Genomic DNA, 21,941 nt, shown 5'->3' with positions numbered 1-21,941 from the left:
ACAATACACCCACTGTTAGGGGGAAGGTCATGGACAATGAATTGAAGATCCAGAAAAGGACACTAATGAGGAGTGACCAGATTGGAAGGAGGAGAATGATCAATTCAGGAAAACTACTGAGATTTCCAAGGGAGGATATAATATTCAGGAACAGAGAGTGGTCAAAACTGTAAAATTGTAAAGAAGTCAAGAAGGAAGTGGATGGATTAAGTCCACAGTTAATGAAAATTTTTTTATTACTTGTCTTAACTTCAGCACCCAATTTTTCTCAATAATGCTACTAAAAGCAATAATAATAATGTAGTAGTTTCCATTTATATAATACTGTAATCTTTTCAAAGTACTTTCCTCACAATAGCCCTGTGAGGGTAGTAATATGTATATTGGAATTTTAGTGAGAATTTTTATGCCTAGGGCAAATTCATATGAAAGGGTGATATTGTATAATGGTGGCACAAAGGATAGTCAAGGGTATGGTTGAGCTATAAGAGTTTTGGCTCATCTTCCAGAGAGTTTAGCTCAATCCATAGCAGGCATTTTTGGGGAGTGGGTGAGCAAGTAGGACAAGGGTATGACAGTGTGGGACCCTGAAGGTGGTGATCCTGGGAAGTACTACCAGACAGAGAATATGAGATAAGACACAACGATGATGACTACTGCAGAGGAAACATGGCCTTCTAGATAACAGTTCTCTGGTGCCAAATCCCAGCTGCCCCATGCTAGTTTAAGCTCTCAGGAGTATTATTTCCATTTTGCAAGTGAGGAGATTAGACTCAGAGTTTTATGGACTTATTCTAGGTCATACAACTAGTGACTATAAGAACTGAGATTCTAGCCTGGCTGGGCCTTCTGACTCCAAATTAACCAATCTTTCTACAACACCACAGCACTTCCAAAGTAAGATTTATTTCATTTTCATCTTTCCTTTCTCTGATATTAGTGAATGCACTAATGAGCAGTGGAAGAAAAAAAAAGTGTAAAAAAAAGAGGTCCTGAATAAGACACAAGCAACATAATTAACCCCTTAGCAAATTAAGAGCTTATAACAAATTGATTTTCTACCTACAGTTAAACTCTGCTCTGAAAACTGACAGTACATTTTAAAACAATCTCGGGGAATCTCATATTCTTCGTCTTAATAAAATGGTTTCAAAAAAGAACAAGAAAGCAAAAAGTATTTTATGTGGGACCTTGGCAATGGCACTTCTTCCCTTATGTGTCATTGACTTGACAAATCACCTTGCATAGCTCTGATTGTGTCATTTCCCTGTCCCCAAACCTTCCATATTCTCTATTGCCTATGAAAAAAAAAGTTCAGACTAATTAGCCTGGCATTTACCTCTACTTTAGCCTCATCTTTATTTCCCTCCATACATTCTTACTTCCCAGTCAGGGTGAATAACTCAACATGATACAATGAAAAGTATTGTGTTTAGAGTTAGAGGATGTAAACTTAAAGCCTGGTTCTGCTATTTCTGTGAATGATCTTTGTCAGTCACTTAACCTCTCTGGTCTTATGTCAAATGAATAAGCTGTGTTAGATGACATCTAATGTACGGTTCAACTCTACATCTTTGATCTCTAAATTCATCCTCTCCTCTCAAATTTTTACCTTTGCTCATTCCCTTCACCTCATTCCCTTTGCCTCTAGTATGCAAGTTCCCTGAGGGAGGGCAGAAATTGCATTATTTTGTCTTTGCATTCCTGTCACCTAGCACAGAACTTTGTAACAGTAGATGTTTAATAAATCTTTGTTTATTTGAATTGAACAAATTCTCCCGAGCACCTCTGCTAGTTGAATTCATCTCCACTTTCAAAGGTCCCAGCAGAGGCATTGCCTATTCCATGAAATTTGCCTGCATGACCCTACTAAGAAGTGTTCTCTTCTTTCTTGAATCTCATTTGTTTTCCTTACATTTATTTGCCCCATTCTAATTTGAATTCTATATATTTTTGTCTCTGTACCTTTCCAGACTAGAAGGCAAGAACTTTGTCTTATCTAGTTAATGCCCAAGCATTATTGTACAGTGCCTTCAGAATAGTATATAGAATGTAAATAATCCTACTGGCAGAATGGAATTAATCTGAAAAAAAAAGAATGGCATTAATCTGAGATTGTGAGTCATAAAGGTTTTCCTCAGACCCTTTAAATAGGTAAATTAAAATTTCATTTTCTGCACACTAGAGCACAACAGATTTCCTAAAGAACATTCCCCCCAATAGTTCCAGGCAGTCACTTCATGAAATGATTGCAGTTTAGAGGTGGGAGCAGTCTTAGGCATCAGTAGCAGATAGTGGCCTTTGGGAAAGCAAAGGAGGAAAAACCTTAGGCTTTGGGAATAGTTGTATTTATGCAGCTGTTTTTTTTCCTCCCTTTCCTAATCCAGCTGTGCTTTCTGTTTATATGTTTTCCAGGAAGTTATAAAAACTGTTTTAAGATGATGCCACAAGATGGAAGATTCTTAGCAGATTTTGTTGTTGTTTATTTTGTGTTTTTCCTAGGGGTGACAGAAGTTGTCAAAAATCCATATGAAATTGTCATCTAGAACTCAGGCGTAGAATTGAGTATGTATGGAAGTACCATTGATTGGAAATCTCTAGCATTCTTTCCTTCTCTGTGATATGCATACTAATACCATCAGAATTTTCCCATCAGCCCAAGCAGCATGTATTGAATCTAGAAAGAAATTTCTTTTTTATCTTGGGGCCTTGTGCTTTCTTGTTGTTCTGGCTCCAACTGTTTTATTTATCACACTCTACTTTTCTGCCTTTATTCTCACACGTATTTTATCTCTATCATCCCTCTGCTCTGTATTTTATTTTCCTATTTCTTATCTCAGAGGATTTCCTTTCAAAGTTCAGGATGCATTTTTTTTTAAAGAAAACAGCTCAGGCAGCAAACCTTCAGGAAATAAAATTGCTCAAATTAAATACAAAATTACCGGGCGTCGTTCTATAAAAAAAGGTGAAGGGCAGCACTTCATTTATACAATGGCAGCATTTTCAGACTTGCACTAGATGAAAATTCCTAATAGAGAAAACTGTATGACTAATAAAAAAGTAAACAATTGTCAAAGCTGATTTATTTTTTGGTCCAAACTTGATATTGCAAAAGTGCTAAGAGTTATTCTGAATTTCAGAAACCAATTCATCATTGCAAATCCACAACAATCTGTTGAGAGCTACATGTGTGTTGGAGCCATAGTAATAGATTTGTGAGGAAGATGTAGCCTCTGCTGAGTTTTAGCCAGCCTTATCCTACCTGGACACCAATAACTAAATAAGTAATACACATGGAAGCTGTTTGTTGAGTTATAATTGGAAGATTCTGGGAAAGGTACTCCTTACATGACTGCAATCCAAATTGCATTTTTTTTTCTTGTTACTCTCCACAGCTGGCAAGTTAATGTTGATGTGGTGAAGCGAACCAAGTATGAGAAGGATTCCATTTTTATCTAGGAGCTAATCATATATTTTCATCTGTGAGAATTATACTAGATTTCGACCCACTTAGAGAAGATACCAAAATCTAATGGATATTATCTCTTTATTTTAAAATCAGTGTTCACAATAGTTTAATGTCTTCAGGGTTTCAATGATCTTTGAAACTATCTTTTTTCTAAAATATTTAAAATATTTGTAATGTTCTGATCACTTACTAATAACTTTCTCCAAGAACTTTTCCTTGTATAATCAACTTAAGCAAATACGTTGTGAATGTCTGACAACATAAGTCTCATTTGGCACTTATATTCTGGGAAGGAGGGATGAGAGAGTGTGATTTTTCACCATCAGTTTTATGGGGTCAGGATTGGTCATTGCTTTTATCATAGTTCTGATATCTTTAAGTGTTGTGAAACTTTCTTTGAAAGAACATTTTTAAAAGCTTGTTTTAGATCTTCATATAAACATGTAAATGGAGTTAGAAAAAACAGATTTCTCAAATGCAGGTAGTAAAGGAAATTGGATTGAGGTAGCCTGAAAGAAGAGAAAAGCCTGAGTGTTGGAATATTAAAATTTTGATAATACTCCATTCCTTGCTTCAGATGTAATATTTCTGTTTGAATCTTGGAGTCAGCCTTGGGAATTTTACTCTTGATTTGGCAAAGAGATTTTCTTTCAGCTTGGGCTTTTTTTGTTTTCTTGACTCCAACTGTTTTGTTTATCCGAGTCTGCTTTCCATCCTTTATTCTTGCATACATTCCCTTGCTTTCTGATCCCCTGCCTTGTATTTCATTTTCTTAACTCTCATCCCTAAAGATTTCCTTTCAAAATACAGGCATATTTCTAAGAAAATGGCTTGGGGAGCAGGTTCCCTGGGGAATAGGTTTCAAGAAATGAAATAGCTCAGCTTAAACATAACAATGAATCAGTCATCGGCTGGGTAGGAAATTCAGGAAAAGGTGCTGTATCATTTGCATGGTCCTTGCCTAGCAATGCTGACTTCTCCATGCCAATTAACCACCCTACGAGTTTGTCTAAAGCTGTCAGTACCCTTTTGGAGTATGAGGTTAATGAAGGCTTTAACATCACTTGAGTCAGTACCGACTTATTGGTCTTGTTGGCCTAACTTTGACAAACTTTCCTCAAAAACTGTTCAGTTCCTGTAGTATTACAGCTGCACATGTTAACAGAGAGAATATGGAAGACAGCTGGGCCTGCTGATGAGAGCTGAGCAAAAGCAGGTCTAGCTGTCTAGTCTGATTATTGGAGGCTTCCCAATGGGGCAGAAAGTAAAAATCAAGTAGAAGTTATGTCTTTAGCGATCACAGAATCATAGATCATTGGTCCCTAGAGATTATCCAGTCTATTCAGATACCCTTTTTTCACATTACCATTTGGAATTTATTGATAAATCAATTACAATATGGTTCAGGCTTGGTAATAACTTGGAAAACATAGCTATTAACATGCATAAGCTTATGCTATCCCGTTCATGCTCCCCAGTTACAACTTCTAAGGGCATTGTTGGAACAAAGTAGAATAATAACATATCAGTATCATGGTAGCTATGGTGAATTGGGAAAATACAGTGGGTAGAGAGTACCACAGAAGGGTACTCTTCTTCTTGAACTTCCTAGACATTTAAGGATTTAAGGATTCCTAGGATTTAAGGCCATTTATAATCTAGCCACTTCCTACCTTTCTGATCTTCTTACATCTTACACCTAAGGGTTTGTTGTAGCCAGCTTATAAAACCAATAATTAAATTTGTAGTGTGACTATTTATACCTCAGAAATCACAAACATTATAAATCACAGCTTGGTTTATAATTTTATTTATTATCTAGATTTGACTTAAGAAAGTGATGGATAAAATGTTACTAATTCAGATTAAACTTGAAAATATGTCCAACATATATATGTATACAGACAGGTAAATACACATGTACACACACACAAGAATATGTATTAGAGAACTGATCGTTAAACACTTATCAGCATACACCTGTTTACAACCCCCCCCACACACCCTGCATTCTATCATTTACCTGAAATCTAGTGACATCTGCCTTCTTGTTATTCTTCACATAGAACAGTCTATCTCCTATTTCCACTGCCTCTGCCCCGTGCCTGGAATTCTTTTACTCCTCATCTCTATATCCTAGCTTCCCTGTGTGAAGTTAGAAATTTTACCCATGAACTACATTACCCAGCACCCCTTTCCTTTTCATCCTAAGGTTGCATGCTTATGTTGTATAGATAAAGTTGTGTGTGCAACTCTACCTTGCTCACTTCTCTGGTGGCTCTGCCCTCTCTTCTCCTGCCTGCTCTATCTGGGAAGCTTCTCTTTACTAAGTGTAGGAAGAGGGTTATCAGATAGTGGTGATGTGATCTAATGACCCCCCCCTCCCCCACTTGACTGGAACCTCTGGGCCAAAGTTGCTTACTCCTTCTTCCTACTAGGAAAACTTTTTCAGGTATAATTTGGATGGAGGCTCCCTAAACTAGAAGGGCGGTAGAGGAGATAATGGAGGAAGGAATAGCTTGAATCCTATGTGAACTCTGTCCAATGTTCAAAGCCACTAAAATCTTGACAAGCCTCCCCCAAACACCTCCCAAATGTTTTTTTTCCTCAAGATGGTGAATGGTGTTCTAAAACTCCCTTCAGCCACCCAAGGATACCTCCCCCTCAAAGTCCCTACTCCAAACTCTAATCAATGTAACTAATATAGCTGAACAGGGATTTATTGTGAAGATAAAGTATTTGGGGTTCAGGGAAGGGAAAGGATATGGGGAATTGGGAATGAGGGTAAAAGGGGTAGACTTCACTAACAACTCTGAACTTCCCTCTGTGGTAGGCAGCACTGGATCTCTTTTGTGACTTGATCTCAGTACTTGTCCTTCACCCCCTATTATCTCCTAATCACTATCCAATGACCTAATATAAAAGGGGAGTAACAGGGATAAATGAATCAAGTAGGATCAGGGAAGGCCCCCCCCCTTCAAGCCCACTCCCCCTGGGGAGTCTGAGTTCTCTTTGGTCAAAAATGGAGAACTGCTGTGTCAAAGGCTTCTTGGATTGTAAATTGAAGCTTGTTGAAATGATGTTGGCAGTTGTGATCTCCAAATAGGCTCAAATATAGGGGTACAGAGGAGCCAGATTCACTCCAGATCCAAACACACCCACCTCCCTTCACCAAATCCCCTGGTCTCAGTTAGCTCAGGAGTGAACTGACAGTTGGAACTGCTCCTCCTCTGGCTCCTTCCTTCACATCCTGATCCTCCAGCACCTTCCTGGGGCTGCTCCAGGTTCCATTTCATCTTAGTGATGCATGCTTTGCTGGTTTTTTTCCTGCCCAAGTCCAATCATTCTGTTACATAAGGCTATCGTTTTCCTCTACTTTGAGTTATTATTAATAAATCTTATAAAAATATAATTCTTGGAGTATTGGATATTAATTTTTAATCTTCCACTTGCCTTTCCTTTAAGTCTCTGCTAAAGTCTAGCTTTCTTCAATAATATTCCTGGCTTCCTTAATTTTATTTCCTTCCCTCCATTTCTACCCATAGTTTATTCCATGAATATCTTGTTTGTACATGGTTGTTTTCATTTTGTTTCCTTCATTAAACTGTGTGCTCCTTGAAAGCAGGGACTCTTTATTGACTTTCTTTGTATATTAGCCCAATGCCTGTCACATAGTAGGTTCTGAAATACTGTTTGATTGACTGACTTACTGATGGACTGATTTAGAGTTGTAAGGAACCTTAGAGATTACCTTGCCTAACCTTTTCATTTTATCGATGAATAAATGGAGGCTGAGAGAGATTATTATTTGTACAAGATTAATCAGATAGAAAATTACAGAAGCAGCATTTGAATCCAATTATTCTGATTCCCAAACTCATCATCTTTCCTCACCTATTTCTTCAGTATATACACTTTCACTTAGTCTATTTAATAAAACTCAGAATATAGACAGGAAAGTTGGTGCATATTGACTTCACTAGGAAGTGCATTCTGGCAAAAAGCCAATATGAGTAAGGAACCTTCAGTTCAAAGTATTCCAGGTTCAAAGCCCTAACCATTTCCTAGTCCAGGAGAATTCCTGAATTCCATCTTACTCCTGGAAGTGCCTTTAGATAGTGTAGTTCAGTCATGAGTTTGGCATAGGCAGTTCCTACTTCCAGGAATGGCTATTTTCATGGTTCTCAAATGCCCTTATGCATCCATTGTAGATGCTATTGATCTTTTATCAAGGTATTTTTCTGTCTTACTCATGACACAGTCTAATGCCAGCCTCTAACTCTGTTACCCCTTTATTGACTCTTCATCTAAGTTGTCTTTTTCATTTTCTTTAAGCTTGGAACATAGAATAATACATAGCAGATAATCAGTGTGAGAAGAATATTTAAGGATATTTTCTTAGAGAATATCTACTATAACCACTTTATTTTACTGATGAAGGAATCTAGACTTTGTAATTGCATTTACTGTGTTCAAAATGCATTTACTTTCAGAGTTCACATTTATAACTAAATGATTAAATAAAGGTAAGCCATTATGATTATTATCAATTATTATTTACTTCAAAGCAGAAGGAACTTCAGAAGGCATTAGTCTAAGTTGTACACACATCATCAAGTACCTTTAATAGCCTTAACAAGTAATTATATGATATATGCTCTATGATCTCTAATGGTCACAGCCTTTCACCGTTCAAAGGAACATCAGTGGCCATCAAGTACAAACCATACCTGAACTCCCCCACAATTTACTTTGCAAATGGTCATTCAGACTTTGACTGAAGACCTTCAGTGAGGAGAATTTACTGTTGTGTGTTCTGATAAGGTTAAAATATTAGCCTCCCAACCAATTATCTTGTAGTATCAAGTTAAGCTATTGAATTCTGCTTAAATAATTCTTAATGTGCTCTGTGCTTTTCATGTTAATCATTGCTTTCTATATGGGAATAAAATAACCTCTCCTATACCTGATTCATTGTTTTTTGGGTACCTCTTTTACTTCTCTTTTGGGGAACCTCTAGACTAGAACCAAATATAGAACTTTATCTAATTGGCTGGTTTGTGGTTATGTCTATATTTTATGGACTTGACTTGACAGGTACTGAATGATAGATTGGAGCAAAAAGAGACTGTAGGAGAGAGACCAATTAGGAAGTTATTTTAATAGTCCTGGAAAGAGATGTTGGATTCCTTTTTAAAAAAAGTTTTATATTTTTTTCCAGATTACATGTAGGTAAAATTTTAGTAATCATTTTCTTACTTTTGTGATTTGTGTTTTCTCACTTCCTCTCAACTCTCCCCCTCCCCAAGAAAGCAGATAATATAATATGTTATATGTGGTCTATCATGCAATACATATTTCCATGCTTGGTATGTTGTGAAAGAAGATATATATTGCTTTTACTAGAGAAAAATTCATTAAGAAAATAAAGTGTTTGCCTCATATGGCAATTCACACTCTATCAATTTCTTCTAAGGTGGTAGATAGTGACTTGTTTTGGATCCTTGCATTGTTGATAATAATTAAGTCATTCACAGTTTGTCATTGTACATTATTGCTATTACTCTATGTAATGTTCACCTGAGGTGATACATTCCTAAAAGAAGGTAGAAAGTGAATTGAAATCAGAGCATGGATTCAAGAGATATTATAGAGGTAAGATTGATGATACTTAGCAGCTAAAAGGATATAGGATTTAAAGGTGAGGAATAAAGCAAAGATTAGTGAAAGACCAGAAAAACGGTGGTACTATCCATACTTCAGAACAGAAATGGAGTTGATAGGAAGATTTTTTGGAGGGTACATGTGAAATATAGAAATTAAATGTGTTGAATTTGAGATGTTGATGGGATACCAAGATAAAGATATCCAGCAGGCTGTTTATATGAAAAGAAGCTAAGCCAGGAAATAGACTTGGAAGTCATTTCCATGGAGATAATAATTGGAAGAAGTATGCTAAGATATAAGATAATAACTTGTGGGAATGGTAGGGTTAAGTAATAGAATTTTTGTTTGTTTATTCATTTGTTTAAGGATTAAGAGATGTAAGCATGTTGGTAAACTATAGGGAAGGAGCCAATAGATTCAGAGATATTGAAGGTTAGAGAGACAGAGGAAATGAATAAAGGAGCAAGCTTCCAGAGGAGAAAGGGGGACAGTATAGGATTTAGTCTTGGCAAAAAGAATGTCCACCTCTTCTTCCAAGACAGAAGAAAAGTAAGAAAGATCTGGGATGCTGTGAAGGCATTTTGAAATATAAAATAGAGGAGAGGATGACCTCTATTTTCTAAGTCTAACAGGGGTAGTGGTTGCTAAGATGGTGATGAGCCATTATGAGTTTCTTACTAGCATGAGGCACTGGACTCCTCTTCTAGGATATGATTCTCACCAACTTCCCCTCAGGAGAGTGGTTTACCTTTTGAACAATTTTTGGGAAAAGATAGCAAAAGTCCTATCTCACTACCAACCTAGTAACTGCGTCAGCTCTGTTATTGACTCATTCAAATACATTGAGGGATACTGGCATAAGTATTCTTTCTGTAGTAGAAAGTTACAAAATTGAATTATGACTCTCTTCTACCACCTCTGAGCCCTTAGCCAAAAATTGTGTTCTGGCCAAATAGTGAAATTCTAAACCTCTCTCACCCTTCTCTGAGCCTTCCCTAATTCCTCCCTTTCAACTCTATTTCAATAATAATCCATACAGATTAGCAGTGCTTTTATTTCAATCACTAGTTCAAGATAAAATTTAAACATAGAAATAGAAACAAATTTTAAAAATAAATCTTATTTTTAGATCTCCCAAATTGTTCTTGGTATTGTTTTCCCTCTTCCCCTTCATAGAGTCATCCCATATAACAACAACAAAAATAAAATAGACAGAAATTTGCACAATTTATTAATATACTAAAAAAGTCTGAAAATATATGTACTATATTTGTGGACTTCCCACCTCTACAAAGGCATGTTGATGAGTGTCTTTTCATATCTCTTCTCTGGCACTTTATTTGTTCTTTGTAATTTTTTAACACTTACCATTTATTGTGTTGTGATTATTCCTTCCACTTATATTGTGGTAATCATTATTTATATTTATTTATTTTCTCTGCTTACTTCACTTTGCATCTGATTTTGTAAATCTTTCCAGGCTTCTCTTTGTTATCTTACTTTTATTTCTTACAGCATAGTAATATGCCATTACATTCATGTGCTACAATTTATGTAACTATTCCCCAGCTTATGAATATCCATTCTGTTTCCAATTCTTTGCTATCACAAAAAGTGTTAATATAAATATTTTGGGGGCATTTGAGAATTTTCTTATTACTGATGGCTTTCTTGGATTATAGGTCTAAGTGGTGAATTCTCTGGGTCTCTGATCTTCCTTGCTAGGTATTTGTCTGAATAGATTCTATTTCAATTCCCTGAATTTGAAAACATCCTATACCTTAGTCATCAAGTTTGACCTTCTCATAATTTCTATCCTGATCTGACATACTTTCTGTTTTATGACTGACAATCCCTTTGAGCTTGGGAAGGGGAAGTTCTTTATTGACCATATTTTCAAATATTTGCTCCTTGGGACAAGATTTTATAAAGACAAAAGTCTTTTGAAGGCGTGTTGATAATTCATGCTATAGTTAATAGTTACTAGCTAGCTAGCTAGGTAGATTGATTTAGTAAGCACTTAACTCTTAAGTCAAGCATTGTACTAGTGTCTCAGGATAAAACAAAGACAGACCCTACCCTTACAAAATTTATATTCTAATGGGGAAGTCAGCACATAAAGGGGAGGTGGAAAGGAAGAGGATGTGATATTCAGGGAGGAGTAAGGCTGTTGGTGAGGAAATAGAAAAATTTGGAGCAGAATGTCATAGTGCCTCATGAAATGGTGGTCTGGGCCATTGGCTCACCAATAAGAAGATAGAAATCAAGGGTGAAGGCATATATATCCATCTTTAGCTCAGAGAGGCCAAATAGTAAGGAACAACAACAAGAAAAAAACCCCAGCAACATAGTTTTTAAGCACTTGCTTTGTTTCCACTAGTCAAAGCACTGAGGAATTTGCTATGTATTATAAGAGATTTTTTTTTCATCTTCATTCAATATCAGACTTTTCTCATTGCCAAAAGTAAAGTTCAAGACTACCTAGTAAGTTATTTAAACAAGTTCTGGTTCCTGGGCTTCTGGATTATTTGATGGAATTTTTAAGATATTTGAAGACCTGGCTTACAACTAAAATAATTTCCTGTGTTTATTGTTAAAGAATATAGTGATAGCTTACTTTGCCATGACATGCTAAAATGTCATATACTGGTATCAAGATTAGAGAATAGATACTGATTTTTACCTCACTGTAGTTTGCAGAATAACTCTAGAAAGATATTTTAATTTGAAAATATTTCACAATATGATCAAAAGAGGAGAAAGCCAGTATAGGGGCTGAGGTGTTGTTGTTGTTGTTTTATAATCATTGATGCTAATAGCATAATTTTTCTAAAATCTTGGAGATGGCAGAGACTATCAATCTAGGAGGTGGGCTTGTGAAAGAGAATCTAATTATCTGAATTATGTAAGGAGAATCAGCTATAAGGAAGCTAAAGTATACAATTATTCTAAGGGAAATGGACTATACATCTGCTCAAACTATATCAAAGATGCAATCATTTTGATGAAAAAGAAAAGCAATTAGCTCTAGCTTTTCATTTTTGTAAATATTTTGCATAATTTAGAAAAGACATAAATTATCCTAGTGCCACGGCATGCTCTTTCCTAAAAAGGGAAATTGATTGATAGATTCATTCATTCAATGAGTATTTATTGATTGCTTGCTTTTATATGTAGCAGTAGACTGGATACTATTAAAGGAAAAGGCAGAGTTTGGACTTCAATTCAGGCTTTCTAAGACCAGCTCTAGCATCTTTTCCTGTATATCATGCTAACTCTCTAAGGGAACTACTACCACAGGAGTTTGGAAGATGGAAAGTCTGTGGGACCTGTCCTACTTGATCTCCTGATCGGTATGTTTCTTTACCATCTCCTTTGTCAAAGAATTCTAGAATCCTAAAATTGAGAAGGTTCCCAGAGGCCATCTACATTAGCTCAGGCTTGTGTAAATATTCCTTCTGTAACACTGCAGGTGAGTAGAGAATTCGTTTTTCCCTTTTTTAAAACAAGGACATGTTCTTTTCTTTTTTTATACTAGTGGCCTCCTCCAGTGGCATAATCACTCCAAATATGTTAAAGTCACAGAGCACCTAAATGTATCCAACATCCATCCACTTTAAGCACTGTGATTGCTTAGCGACACTTCCTGAGACTGTCAGAGTAACAGTGTAGTCAATGAGTTCTTTAGTAATAGGCAGACAGCTTGTGTTGACTTCCATTCCTCTTCAGTAAAAATCTCACTTTTTCTGACCCTTGATGTTTTTGTAAGACATTTTTTTTCCTACAAAAGAACATTTAGAATCTTTTCACAATGAGCTTCATTTTCCAAGAAGATGTGAGAGTTTCTAGTTTTGTCTTAAGCTGGGTAACATCTCTGTCTGAAACATCATCTTAGATGCATTATCCTAAGTCTATTTTACTTTCTGCATGTAAATTCTCTTCAAAATGGCGGCTTATTATAGTGGATAGAAGAGATGACCTTCAAGTCAGGAAGACTTATGTTTAAGTACTTCCTCTGATAAATACTGAATGTGTGACCTTAGGCAAGGCACTTACCTTCTCAGCATTCTGGGTGACTATTTAAGAAGGTATTTCTTGATTTTGAGGTCTTAGTACCTCTTTATACTTTTAAAAATTATTGAAGATTCCAAAGTGCCTTTATTTATGTGGGTCTTATCTACCAATATTTATCATGTTAGAAATTAAAACTATAATTCAAGCATGTTTTAATTAATTTAAAATGAAAAATTCATCAATGTTAACATAATATAGTTTTATGAAAATTAATTATATTATCCATAAAAGGGAACTATTTTTTATGTTTGTTTTTTTAAAAACCCTTACCTTCCTTCTTGGAGTCAATACTGTGTATTGGCTACAAGGCAGAAGAGTGGTAAAGGCTAGGCAATGGGGGGGTTAAGTGACTTTCCCAGAGTCACACAGCCGGGAAGTGTCTGAGGCTAGATTTGAACCTAGGACCTCCCGTCTCTAAGCCTGGCTCTCAATCCACTGAGCTACCCAGTTGCCCCCTGTTTTTTTATGTTTTTTGCAGAATTCTTTCAAGTCAAACTTAATACAAAATAGTTGAATTCTTATATTTGCTTTTATATTCAGTTTATTATATGTTATTTTGTTTGGAATGTATCAAGAAAATCTGATCTCATTTTAATATATGGTTGGAAAAGGGAAAAAATAAACAAATAGTGCCTTAGTATTATTAAGAAAAGTAGTTTTGACCTTGGATATCATTTGAAAAGGTTTTGGGATCTCCAAGGGCTCAAGGACTACACTTTGAAAGAGAATTGCTGCTCATTGACTTGTGGAAAAGTTGCCCATCTGCATGGATAGAAAGAAATATTAATGAAATTTAAGATTCACTCCATATTTCCAAATTTTCTTTGTGCTTTTGTTTCCATTCTTTTTGTCATTTTTTCACTCCTTCTGCCTCTCCTCTTCTTTCCTTTCAAGTCCTCCTCTTCTCTCTTCATCCTACCTCTCCACCCCCAATACATATCCTCACTCTCACTAAAAGTTCCCTTTATCAGGGCTATGCTATTTTTCAACCTTTCACATATTTATCATTTCATAAACTTGATGCTGATTTTCTTTCATACTTGATTTAATTTATTATGTGAGTTTGTGTTCAATTTATGGATTTTGAGATAAATCTCTCTCATTGGTTCTTTACACTATGGAATGCATAAACCTGATTTATAAAAGTTCACTTTGTTTTGATGTTAAAATAAAACATCATATTTGATTTTGTCACAGTCACATGGGGTTATTAAGGAAGGCAAAAAGATTTTTACACTTGCAGAATTAGCTCCCTTTGATTATTTAGTCAGAGCAAAGAAGGGGGAAATTGACATTTGCCTGAGCTTGATATTTAAGCTCACATTGAACTTTGATTATTTCTGTTTTGGGGAAATATTTACGTTGGTCTGTGGACTCTCTAAACAGCCTGCTGTGTGTAAATTTTGAGCAAATCAGCAACCCTAGCAGACCCTGGTGTGCTCAGACTGTAACATTCTTCATCTATGCAGTAGTTTGCAAACCTTTCAGTATTTTTTGGGATGGGGTGGTATCTTTGTTCAAAACTACCATTAAGTCACTTCCCATTTTAATCATTTAAAGTCTAGTTTATAAGTCCTTTAGTTTTATATATCTCACTATTTCAGGTTCTCTTCTTAGGTATGCAGATTTAATCATAGAGTTGAAAGGAACTTTACTCATCATTTAGTCAACTTACCTGAAGCATGAATCCCCTTTAAGATAATCCTCATCAAAGAAGTTATCCAGTCTTCATTTGAGTAGCCCAAATGGCGGGCACTCACTACCCCTTGGGCATCTACCTTTCATTTTTGGATAGTCCTAATTTTTGGGAGATTTCCCCTTAAGTTGAACCCAAATCTGCCGATATTTCCTTTCTTTTTGTTGGTAATAGTTCTTTCCTTTGAGTAAGTCGAATCTTTCCCCTTGACCAATAGAATCACAATTTTCAGTTCTCACTTCTGCCTCAATTACTTTGTAATTATATCTTAGTCTAGTTACATCCTCTTTCCTAAATAATATAACCTTCTTGAGTGCATAGAATATTTTAATTTAATTTTTATTTGCTATTTCCAGTATCTAGCATAGTGTCTTAAACATGGTAAGTGCTTAATACATTTTGTTTAATTGACCTGAATTGAATATTTCCACGCAACTCTTCAAATGTTTGAAAAAATCCATTTCTCTTTTTTCCCCCTTCTTCTTCATGATTTAGCTCTTCTTTTTTTAACCAATATCCCTTTGATATACACAGGTCCAATCATATCACTCCACATTCCAAAGAACTCCAGTGTCTTTGTATCACTTCCAAGAGTAAATACAAAATGATCTGTTTAATATTAAAAGCCCTTTATGACATAGTCTCCATGGGCCTTTCTCATTTTCTTCCATCTTACTCCCTTGCATGTACTCTTCAGTATAGTGACAGTGGCCTCCTGGCTATTTTACAAACAAGATATTCTGTCTTTTGGCTCCAGGTATTTTCTCTGAATGTCCTCTAATCCTCAAAGGTTATCTCTGCTTTGCATCAATTACTGATCTCCTTGGTTTGCCTGTGCTGAGCACCTTCCTCCCTACATAGGGACCCTGGAAGCTGTTGGCCTTATTCTCCAGCCAGAGAGAGAAAGATGTAATGAAATGTGACCTTGTCTCATACTTTACTGAGAATATAGAAACCTTTCACCATCATGAGATCCTTCTTCTGTACTCTACAACTCAAGACCTCTTGAAACAATCCTCATTTTCTATTCCTTTAGACTAGCATGAAGTCTTTCTCTTTAATAAGGCCATGTCTTTTATTTCCTCCTCTCCCATTTCCTTGGGAAGATTGCTGCCATCATCACTACTCCAATTTCATTCTCTTCTTATTTGTTGGCTGCTTCCCTGCTATCTAAACACTCAGATCCCCCAATCCTTAAAAAATAAATAAACAAAACCCACTTATTTCTATCATTAATCCTACTATCCCCTCAAGTTATTGTCCTGTATCCTCCTTTTTTATTGTCAAAGTCCTAGAAAAAATTATCTGTAATCACTGACCCTGTGAGGACAGCTACAGGCATCCACTGGAGCAAAGTTCTGGAAAACCTAATACTCCATTCAGCAAAGTTGTGGAGAAGAATGGACCCCAGTAGACCCCAGTTAAATCAAAGCCTTTCTGTATGAAGATGGAATTAACTCTCCGTCTATACTCCACTTACTCTTAAGTGGGGGAGGTATGTGACCCATGTGTGCAATAGTGGGTGATGAATCAGAATTGACTGACTGCCATCTAGGCAGTCCTAAGCAAAGCTTTAGCTATAATTGGTACATGTAAAGTAGGAGGAAGGCACAGGAAGTGACAAAAGGAATGGTCTTTATAAGTGGCAAGAACTTCCTGTGAGGAGGGCTTTTGCCTTCAGCTTGACCCTAGAGGAGCTCCAGCTGAGGACCTTGAACTGCTTTCTATTTTCTATTAGGACTACCACGTGGTTGAGTGAAAAAGGATGACTCCTTTCCCTGGCTTGTTTTGGAGGTAGTAGCCTCTGGAGAGGCCCTCGTCTCAGAGGCTAATACCCTTGTTTAATTTACCACTGAGCCTCCTTTGCTGGGGCCTCTTAAGCCCTGCCTTTTTCAGATGGGGCCAGAGTAAATATCTACTTTCTCTGATTTTCTCACTTTCACTCTTTCTCCTTTTGAAAATAAACTACCAAAAAATTATTTGGAAATGAGTGATTCCTAGTGATCACACTCTGATAAATTCAGTTCAACTTTTAAAAGTGTTAACCACTTACATTTTGGCCCTGACATCTGGTTTTTCATGGCATGGCTCTCTCATGATTTTCTCCTATCTCTCTGACTACTTATTTCCAGACTCCTCATGCCTGAAATGCATTCTTTCTTTACCTTTGCCTTTTATAATCCCTAGTTTTATTTCAAGAAGCAACTCTAATGCCCCTTCATAAGCCTTTTCTTTTCATATTTTTATTGGTTACCTTGAAACTTGGAACACAATAGATAATTAATCCATTTTTATTGATCCATTGAATTGGGATATGTGCTTCACAAGTGTAAAAATTTACAGAAATGTAAATTATTGTTATTACTACATCCCCAAATCAAATGAGCTTCTTTAGACTTTCATATCATACTATTAACTAGAAGTCCAACAAAATCCTTAAGAATTTTATTTTATTTTATATGAACTGCAACTTAGTCATCTCTTTCATATTTTGTACTTCTTTCATTGATGGTTTGAACCTAGGTAAATGTCATTCTGAATGTGTTATGAATTGCATTAGCTGTCTTCCTCAGATTCATAATATCTGAAAATTTAATAAATATACTGACTCTGTCTTCATCCAAGTTATTATTTAAAATGTTGAACAGAACAGTATTGAAGATGGAGCCCTGAGAGATTACACTAGAGACTTGGCTCCAAGTTTCAGTCAGAGCATCAGCAAAATTTGAGAATGCATACTCTTCATGAAGTTCAGACTTGAACTGAGTAGCAGGATTAGCAACTAGACCTCATCCTGATCTAGTTGTTTAAGTGGGAGGGAAGTTTAAGAAGAAAGATATTGCTTTTCTAATTCTTAGGTTTTAATGGGAAACAAATTAGACTCAGATCTTTTTCTGTCTTTTTGCATTTATCCAAGAGTTTTTTCAGCTCTGTAGCTAATTCATCTGTCAATGGTGAAATGATACCAAGGTTCCTAATACCTCAAAACTCAGTATATTAGTGATCTAATTAGCACATCATTGAAGACTGTAACTCATCCATGTCTGCTCATTTTGCATGACTCTAGTTAGTTAGTCAGACAATTAGAAATTATTAAATGTCAGGTACTATGTTAAGCACTAGTGAGTGATACAGAGAAAGACAAAACCCAATAGCCCCTGCTCTCGAGAAGCTCACAGTCTAATGGGAGGGACATTGTAAACAATTTTTCTATTTCTTCCTGTAAATTTGCCACAAGAGTACATCCAATTTCCTGGGGACCTTTCCCTTTTCTCTTTTAAGAAGGAACCAGAAGAAAATACAAGAGAAACCAAGGGAAATGAGAGGAAAACATGGTCTGTCAATAAGTTCTCCTTTTTGCTCTTGACCTATGACTTGGGCACTTTTTTTTTCTTATTCATTTCTTTGCTAGTATCCTTTGTAGCATTTCACCTTCTCCATTTGTAATATGTGGTAGCCTGCTGACACCTATTACACATCTTTTCATTGCTTGTTCAGTGACATTTATTTTCATTTCTTCAGACACTGTATTGTTCCATATCTAGCAGTCATACAAAAACAGTGGGAAATATATTGGTATTAAAATGGTGCTTCTTTGTCTCAGGAAACCTTTTAGTTCAAGGTTCACTTTACTGAAAATGTATTCAAAGGACGGAAACTCTCACATCATTCTACTTTCCTTTCTCTCCTTTTGCCCTATGGTCCTCAAGAATGGAATAGAAGGCAGCAGTGTCATTTAGGAAGTTATTTTGAAACATGTTTAACGAGTGAGATGCCTTTAGCTTCTGGCTCATTAACTGTCAGGACTCAGTAAAAGTAGTACAGTCTTTACAATGTTCAGTAACAAGCAGACATTCTCCTTTTGCTAGATCCCAAGTGGAAAACAATTAAGCTAGTGAGACATCATCTGCTTCTTTTTCATGTTCTTAGACCTTGCTAGAAGCTCCTTAGGGACTCAGCCTGCATGACAACCTGAGGAACACTTTCTACTAGGCAACAATTTTATACATTATGCTGCAATCATATTATAATGCCTGATTTGCACTAGGATTGTACTTTAGCAGATCCAAAAGGCTTTATTCATTCATCTCTTCATCAAACATTTATTATGCTTATATTTTGTACAAGACTCTGTAATAGGTATTAGACCACAGAGTCAAAAATGAAAAAAAATCCCAGTCTTTAAGAAGCTTATATTTTATTGGTGGAGAGAAAGCATGTTCATATATAAGTAAAAGAAGGAATGTACAAAATGATAATAATTATATAGCATTTTAGAATTTGCAAAGTGCTTTATATACATTATCTAAGTTGATACAATGTATTCTAATCTTAAGTAAATCAATGTAATTTGAAGAGGGAGAGAACACTAATAACATGGGTAATCAGAAAAATTAAGAAAGGATACTTAAGCTTTGCTTGTTCTAAGAAGCATAAATAAAAAAGAGGGTATATTCTAGTTTTACTACAAATTTGTGTTATCTACTTTCAACTGACCCCTCAATGCAAAAAGTCAAACCATTAGAGACATGCTGGGAGCTAAAATGGCACATTAAGAGATTCTTAGCTTGCCCAAATGCTTCAAACACACAAAAAGACAAAATAAAACACCTTAAAACGAAGGAAATCACTGAGGTGAGATGGATAGAGTCCCTGTAAGTACTGCCTTGGAGGGAGCTTGCAGAGTGCAGTCTGGTGGCAAATGGTCTGAGGCAACAAAATTGGCAGAGGGGAGGAGCAGCTCAGCACTAGCCCTACTTGACTCCAGGCAGAGCAGGGAACAACTCAATACAGGTGACATGAGGGAAACTGAAAGCAGGAGGAGCAGAATCCAGCTGGAAAAATCTGCAAGCCAAGAAGTCAGCCAGTGCACTTCCTGGAAGTGCACACTGAGAGGCCCAAAGACAGCTGGACCTACCCCAAGCACCAGAGAAGGCTATATTTCAAAGCCTGGAATAGCACCCCTTCTCCCCCAAGGGCAGAGCAGAACCTCAACAGAGAGACAAGATGATGAGGGGGATAAAAATAAAATAAAAAACTAGAAATATGAACAAAATATAAAGAAAAAAATCTAACCTTAGAAAATTACTTTAGTAGAATGGAAGATTAAAATATAAACTCAGAAGAGGACAGCAATGGCAAAAAGGGAAACAGGTGAAGCCTCAAAGGAAAGTGAGAAAGAATGTCCAGCTTCAAAAGATCAATTGGAAGAATTTGAAAAGAAATTTAAAAAAAAATCAAATAATACTTTAAGAAAGTTAGAAAGATTCAACAACTTGGAAACTGAGATGGGACAAATGTAAATGCAAACCAAAAAAATTCCTGAGGAAAACAATTCTCTTAAGACTATAATGAGCCAAACAGAAATGGAGGTCCCTCCACCAAAGGCAATCTATTCTATTCTTTCTTAATTGATTGACTACCATGCTTTTCATAGAAGCTGTTTCCACTTTCTCATTTGTCCTCAAGCCTCCTATGACTTCTCTTCTTCTAATCCTCTTGGCAAAGGACCTGCCTTTATACATCACTGAAAAAATAGAAATAATTTCCCCAGCACTACCCTTTTCCCCCTACTTATCTCTCATCATTTAGACATCTTTTTCCATTACTTTCTTCTTCCCTCTGGTCTCAAAAGAAATGACTGTTCCCCTGGTCAAAACAATGATAAAAATTATCAAATAGCAAACATAGATCCTTGAGATATTCTATTGGAGACATCTTTCCAACACTGAATGATTAATGACTATTCTGTATATTTCACCATTTAATCAATTTGAATTTGTCTAAATGTGCTTCTCTCTATTTTCCCCCTATAAGAACAGTAGAAGATACTTTATCAAACACCTGTAGGTCCCATTTCAATTCCTCATTGAGGCATACAGGTGATTTTTTTTTCTTAAAGCATTTCTCAGAAGAGCATAAGATCTCATTGGTTTCATCATGATAGAAAGTCTTTGAGTTTGGTTCCAGCAACAGACTGAATATCCTTTTTGAGGACCAGCTTATCTACGTGTAGAAATGTTCCTTACTTGGGGGCAATTTGATGATGGATTCTTTAGCTGCAGCAAGGGAAATTAATTCATTTGGCTTTTATCTAGTATCTGCTATGTGCCAGGCACTGTGCTAAGCATTAAGGTTATAACAATAAGCCAAAAGAAAAAAAAAAGCATTCTTAAATTCTAATGGAGAAAGACTACATGTAAAAGGAACTGAAACATGAAAAAAAGAATAGAGTAGTTATCTATGCAAGAACATAGTTAAAAAAAAAGTTTGGAGAGTCAAAAGAAGTTTCAGGAAAGGAATAAAGATGACAGACCTGGAATCTTCCTCTAATTGGAGGTTTTTTGAAGAACTAGGAACCACTGAGAAATAGGGGCAGTAGGGGCAGAGGGATGTTTCAAAATGATAAGATCATAGAGAATGAGGGAAATTCCAGGGTGAGGAGGCAATCAAGGTATAGTGGCAAAGTCATGAAACCCATGAAATAGAAAAATAGAGAATGTAGAAAGAGAAAAGAAGAGAACACAGGGAAAAGAAATGTAGGATATCCACATTTGGTGAGCAGGATAATGAGTCATAAAGGATATTGAGAAAGAGTAGTAAAAACAGCTTGGAAGAGAATCAAGAAAGAGCATTGCCACATAAACCAAAGAAGTAGGTATACAGGAGAAGGGGCTGTGATTGGCAGTATTAAAAACTGCAAGGTCTGAGACCTGAGTAGGCTTAAAAAGGTCATTGCACTTGGCAAGTGGTTCCCAAACTTTTTTGGCCTACTGTCCCCTTTCCAGAAAAAATATTACTTAGCCCCATGGAAATTAATTTTTAAAAATTTTAATAGCAATTAATAGGAAAGATAAATGCACCCGTGGCCATCACCACTTCCCTGGATCGCTGCAGCACCCACCAGGGGGCGGTGGTGCCCACTTTGGGAATCACTGCACTTGGTGATTGAAAGAATTTTAAAACATTACACACATAACTACAAGACCTTTTAGTGAGTCCATTATCAGCACTGATAAACAATATGCCTTCTTG

This window comes from Gracilinanus agilis, chromosome 2 (assembly GCF_016433145.1).
Source record: "Gracilinanus agilis isolate LMUSP501 chromosome 2, AgileGrace, whole genome shotgun sequence".
Classification (NCBI taxonomy): domain Eukaryota; kingdom Metazoa; phylum Chordata; class Mammalia; order Didelphimorphia; family Didelphidae; genus Gracilinanus; species Gracilinanus agilis.
The sequence above is the reverse complement of the archived record's forward strand: the minus strand, read 5'-3'. Positions refer to the sequence as shown.